Source organism: Neomonachus schauinslandi, chromosome 3, assembly GCF_002201575.2.
Source record: "Neomonachus schauinslandi chromosome 3, ASM220157v2, whole genome shotgun sequence".
Classification (NCBI taxonomy): Eukaryota; Metazoa; Chordata; class Mammalia; order Carnivora; family Phocidae; genus Neomonachus; species Neomonachus schauinslandi.
Genome location: NC_058405.1, coordinates 146,156,371 through 146,162,949, shown reverse-complemented (window position 1 = coordinate 146,162,949; position 6,579 = coordinate 146,156,371). Strand labels below are relative to the sequence as shown.

General features: G+C 40.0%; 1 pseudogene; it reads right to left on the bottom strand.

Annotated features, from left to right (window-relative positions):
• Positions 1-1,057: 1,057 nt before the first annotated feature.
• Positions 1,058-6,365, bottom strand: LOC110592079 (annotated as a pseudogene).
• Positions 6,366-6,579: the final 214 nt, after the last annotated feature.

Below are 6,579 nucleotides of genomic sequence, written 5' to 3'. Positions count from 1 at the left end.
ACTGCTTAAATAATCTACTTTTTTTTAAATCTTCTTTTACTAAAATAGGTTTACTTAATTTTAAAACTCAAGTCAGTGTATGTTTTTTTGTTTTTGTCTTTGGGTTTTTGGGGGTTTTTTTTGTGCTTTTTGTTAAAGACAACATACTTACTTAAAATGGTAGGCATTAAGTTTGCACAAGCTAAAAAATAACATTTACATTGTCTAGATGTAGCCATTTTAAAAACATACAAATTTAATATATAGTAGGAAAATATGTAAAAAGAAACCACATAAAGAGTTATACCCCATTAAAAAATATAAATGCACATTGGGGTGACTGGGTGGCTCAGTCAGTTAAGCAGTCTGACTCTTAGCTCAGGTCTTGATCTCAGGGTTGTGGGTTCAGGCCCCACATTGGGTTCCATGCTGGGCATGGATCCTACTTAAAAAAATAAAATAAAATAAAAATATATGATGCACCTTCTATTGATTTTTATAATTATTGAAAACTATTCTGATTTAAAAGTAGCTTCTATAAAATGTCAAAGTAATATGCATTGTTTGTTTTCTTAATATCATGAATAAATAAGTATTTCTATTACAGTTGAATAGTACTACTAATATTTCTTAGCAGAAGTGTAGTATTACACATGGTAAGGTAGGCATTGCCCTGTACTCAAATTTTTGTGTTTGATTTCCATTAAAATGCTTTCTATAACTTATAAGGACAACACACACAAAAGTAAAAAGATGAGGTAAATATCTTACAGTTTTAGGGAATTATTTGAAACTTAATATTCAGATATTTTCCATGCTTAAGCTCTAGAATGATGCTTAAAAAGATCCTCTGAAACAAAACAAAACAAAAATAAACAGAAAGTCCTCCATAATGACAATGATATGACACATATCTGAACCACACAATGAATAGCAGGTTTCTTGGTCTTCTGAATAGGCAAATGATGTTCTTCCCTCTTATTACAGAGCAATCATGACTAAGTTTTGCCAAAATTTTTGTTTCGGTGTGGGTTTACATGAGGCACCATGCTCCAGTTAAGAGCAACTAAAATGTCATTCAAAATTGCCATGCTATATAGCCCATGTGGAAAGAATGTCTGGTCAGTTTCTTGAATCTGACAGGTGAAAGAGAAGTAGGAGGAAATATTCCTGGCTCAAAAGAGTCAAAATAAGTCACTTTCCAAGAAAATCGACGGCAAGAGAATCCTGCAGATAGAGATATTGCAAGTAGAGTCCAGAATCCTAGTAGCCCAGTATCTATGTTGTCTTTATTCTTCAAATTCTCAGCATGTTAACTCTTTTATGATCAGGTAGGCGATGGCGAGGAGGAAGGCGAGGAGGATGGCGAACAGCAGCGAACAGGGAATTGAGAGGCCACGGACAGGCCACCTCCTGGACTTGGCCACCTGCAACTGCCCAGAAAATGCCGTTGTGCTGATCAAGCAGAACCGGAGACCCCTCCCTGTCCCACTGGAGTAATGAGCCCTTCCGAGGCTCTGATGACACCCTGGCTGAGAATTCCTCCCATAGGCTGGGGGACACTTGGTTGCATCCGTCCTCATCGTCCACTTCACGCTCACACCAACTGTCCCCCTGAGTGAAGGCTGAAAACGCCCGCCGGCGGGGCAAACAGGACAGGGGTGCTGAGGCATCTTCACAGGACAGCCAGGCGCCTCCTGCTCCCCATGAAACACACGGGTGAAGAGGGGCAAAAGTCGCCTTAAAGTGGCCGAGTCCAGGTCAAAGTCACCAGGGCTGGCAATAGCCAGCATCTTTAATTCTTTGGCTTAGTTGGTCCAGTATGTGAGTGCCCAAAGGTGTTTAGAGCTGGCAAAGATAACTCAAGAACGTTAGTCCAATCTTTACTTTTGAACTAGCAATGGGAGTTTTACCCCTGATTTATTGTCACTGATAGGATTAGGCTATCTCCTGACCTGACAGTGGCTGTTTGTTCTTACATTTTTGCTGTTGTTGTTTTTGTTTGTTTCCTTAAAATCATTATCTACCGAGGTCAGTTCTTCTGCAATTTCAACAAATCCCAGGAAGTTCTGCAAGAAATGTGCTCTGGGAAAATAGCATAGATCACAAGATGTCCGGGAGCCTAAAATGACTTTTGTCAAAAAAGATATGCCTCATCTTTCTTTTTCTGGGGACCCCTAACTCTTTCTGCTTACAGAAGGGCATACAAAGAGAGACTGTTGTACCTGGGAGTTAGAAGATTTTGGTGACTTTTTAGAATAGTATCTATAGCATGATTGGTACAAACCATACTACAGTAGGTTGAGGAGTGAGAAAAAGGAGGATGGCAGGAGAGAAATCAGACAGTAGCTTAAGGGACATTTAGGGGAGAGGCAGGAAAAAGAAAACTATTTCAGACTTTTGTAAAAATATGCTGTAGAAGTTCTAAACTACATTTTTTAAAAAGATTTATTTATTTATTTGAGAGAGAGAGAGAGAGCAAGAGCAGAAGGGGCAGAGGGAGAAGGAGAGAGAATCTCAAGCAGACTCCAAGCTCGGCGGGAAGCCCAGTGCAGGCCTGGATCCCAGGACCCTGAGATCATGACCTGAGGCCAAAACGAAGAGTCCCACACTTAACCAACTGGGCCCCCCAGGTGCCTCTCTTTTTTTTTTTTTTTAAGATTTATTTATTCACTTGAGAGAGAGAGAGAGCGCGCACATGGGCAAGCAGGCGAGGGAGAGAGAATCCTCAAGCAGACCTCTGCTGAGCAGGGGGCGCACCCCGGGCTGGATACCAGGACTCTGAGACCATGACCCAAGCCGAAATCAAGAGCCAGCTGCTTAACTTACTCAGCCACCCAGGTGTCCCTCTAAATTACATTCTTAATTATTTTATTGAAAAAATAAACTAGTGAAATAAGGGTTTACACAGATTTATGCAAGCTGGGGCTCCTGGATGCTCAAAAGTGACCCACCCATGATAGTGTAACTGACCAAACATCCTGTTGTCCGATGTGCAGCAAAGCCTGAACACTGTCACCAGTTTTTGTGGCAGAGAAAAAGGGTTTTAATGCAGGGCACCAAGCACAGAGATGGGAAAAAAATTTTCAAATCCGCATCCCCAAGGAAAGGGAAAGCTGAGAATTTATAGGAATTTACGGGGTGGGAGGTGTCTTGAGCGTGGATGTAGGTGATTGGTGGTTGGAAAAAGGTGAGGTTAGGGGAAGGGAAGGTATCACTGCTTCTCGCAGGCGCCACCTAGTGACACGCTTGTACAACCCTCCTATGTATAAAAAATGAATGGCCTGCCAACTTGAGGAATGGACAGGAGGATCTCAGGGTGTGTCCTCATAGAGGCTACTTTCCTTCACTCTTATCCCTTCTGCACAACTGCAAGAATTCCTCCTGGTTTACTCCAGTTTTAGCTAGTCTCATCGGTGGTCAGTACCACTTCTGCAAAACAGGCTCATAAATCAAGTTAGCCAGAGTTTCTTAAGGGTAGCATGATCAAACATTTGTTACCTTGACCTATCAGTTTCAGTAGTTCTGAAATTATTTAAGTTACTTTTCAACATCAGGATTATCTATGCCAATTCATGTATTTATCTGAGATAAACTTGGTAACTAAAATGTTAAAAACTATTTTTAAAGCCTTCAACCTAGCATAGGTAGGGCTTATCTGTACGAAAAAGATTATTTATAAGTGCAGAACATTTGGTAAGTAAAATCTTTAAACTGAAATTTTTCTTCTCCTGCGCACTACTCCATTCCCAATCCATGTGGAATAGATTTTAGTCATCGGTGTACAAAAAGTTGAAAGGGGGCAAGAATTTCTGTCTCCTTCAAGGGTCCTTCTAGCTGGACTGAGAATCAAATCGACATGAGACAGATTATCAGGAGAAAATAAAATTTAATAATCTATGTGGGGAATCAACGCAGACATGGAAATTCTAAAGATAGTTAGGCAAAATGAAGTATATGTGTCACCCTGAACTAAGGAGAGGGGGGGTAGGGGTCTGAGACTTCAGAAAAAAGGAATGCAATTCACAGGACAATAAGCAGAAAAGCAGATGTTTGGTAATTAGATGCTTGCCCTGCCATACAGATGGGTCGCTCAAATAAAATTTATTTAGGCTAATAGCTCTCATTCTGGGGAAGACCCCTAATTTAGATTCTTCTATGTATTTAAGGAAGGGGCAAAATTTCTCTTGAAGTGGTAGGGTCTCTACTGCCTTCAGCTCAGAATAATCTTCATGCCAAAGAGGCCCATCTTGGGGTGGCCTGCCCTCAGCTTCTCAGAGTCAAAGTAACAATGCAAACTACTTGTCCCTAATTGCAAAGGGATTTATTGCTTAAAAAAATAGATAGAATATTTTGTACAACAACAATACCATATCTAATAGAGACTTCATAAACATACCTTTCTGTTCTGTCTACTCATGTCAAATGATGGGTAATTCCCACAGTGCGGCCAATAGAGAAAAATCAGAGGCTAAAGTTCTGCTGTTTTGGCTGTGACCTAAGAATCTATAACACTTTGTTATTAGTTACCTATTGCTGCACAAACAATTGGCTTTAAATATGGTGGCTTAAAATGACAACAAACATTTATTATCTCACACACTTTCTATGGGGCAGGAATTCTAAAGCAGTCTAGCTGGTTGGTTCTGGCTTGGGTTTTTCTTTATGAGGTTGCAGTCACATGCCAGCAGTCATTTGAAGGCTTGACTAGGGCTGGAGGATCCTCTCCCTAGATGGTCCACTCACATGGCTGATAAATTGGTGCTGGAAATTGGCAGGAGGCTTTATTTAGTTCCTTACCCTAAAGACATCTCCATGGGACTATTTGAGTTTCCCCAATGCATGGTGACCACCTTTCCCAGAGTGAGGGATCCAAGAGAAAGAAGGCTTTGTGACCAGGACTCAGAAGTTGCACTTTGTGATTTCTACAGCATTCTATTGATAGCATGGTCCGGTCCTATCCATTGTGACAGGGGAATACACAGGGGTGAGAATTCTAAGGATGAGGTTCACTGGGGGCCATCCTGGAGCCTGGATCCCACATATTTATCATGGAGATGCCAATGTGTTTCTTTGTGTGAGTCGGTTTTATAGTTCTTGCACAAAGACAGGGATTGATGCTCACATTAGCAGTGAGTCTTCTTTGCACTGGCTTATTCGCACATGCCTAGTAATCGCCACTGTAACTTCTAGCAAGTGAGAAAGGTGCAGGGTTAGCTACTATCTGGACTTCAGACAGCAGGAGGATTGGCTGCTGTCATTGCACAAAGCTGGTTAACCCCAGAGGACAGAGGACATGGGGAAGAGGTTCATTTTAAGTATCATACCAATAACAGGAGTGTCTATGGGGGAAAGTACATGCTGCTCTGATTTTTCGATGCTGCTCTTTCCATTATATCTCTGTGCTAAAAATTTGATTGGTACAAAAGCCAACTTCCTTCAGCAAAGGGTAGGGTGAAGGTGTCATTCTAGGTTTTTAAAATGTGTATGTTTGCCTTAATGCCTGTATTTTAAATACTTATACATTTCTCCCTGATGACAATAGTGGTGAGAACCTAGGAAACAAGCGCTAAAGTGTTCACTCTTTTCTCTTGTTTTCCTAACATGCATGTATCATCTATTTGAGGATATGTGGAGGTCATTTTCCACACCTGCATTTAACAATTATATAAACATATATGTATTCTCTCTCTAGACGCTTATAAATTCCCACTTCGAAATACCTCTCAGACTGAATCAAAGAGAGAAATGATGAAACATATTTTAAAAAACATTCATTTTCAAGTGTGAACTAGATCTCATATTCTAGAGGCACCTCTCAGTAGTTACACACAAATCTAACTGAATGATTGAGGTCAGGCAATCCTACCACAAAAATATTAATAGGCTTTTGGCCACATTGAAATTTGTGTTGTCCAGATGCTTTCAGGCATAATTGTGATGATGTTGAGATCTGATTCTAAATTGGCAATTTATTGCACTATTTTTTTAAGTTAGCAGCATTTAATTGATTTGAGAATTATTTCTATGTTTGATATTTGGAGGAGAATGAATGACAAATACCTCTTGTCCAGAATAACATTTTAAGACAAATTTCACATGACAGAGTGTTCTGTGATGCCAAATGTTACTCTTAGCTATTTTCTACAAGAGAGCATAATTATGATATTTCCATCAGCAAAATTATTTTAGATTTTTTAATAAAAGATGGTTTGCTTTATGTCAATGTAGTTGAAAGATAGACTTTACTGATACATTGTAAAAAAATTCACTGTTTAGTGTTTCCATAGAGAAATTACCAAGTAAAGCAATCTCAGTGAAGACTATTTTGGACAAAGAAGCTCAAAATACACCTATATACCTTTTTCAATAAACATTAATGTCATCATGATAATGGTTTATTTTATTTTATTTATTTTTAAAGATTTTATTTATTTATTTGACAGAGAGAGACACAGCGAGAGAGGGAACACAAGCAGGGGGAGTGGGAGAGGGAGAAGCAAATTCCCCGCGGAGCAGGGAGCTGGATGCGGGGCTTGATCCCAGGACCCTGAGATCATGACCTGAGCCAAAGGCAGATGCTTAACGACTGAGCCACCC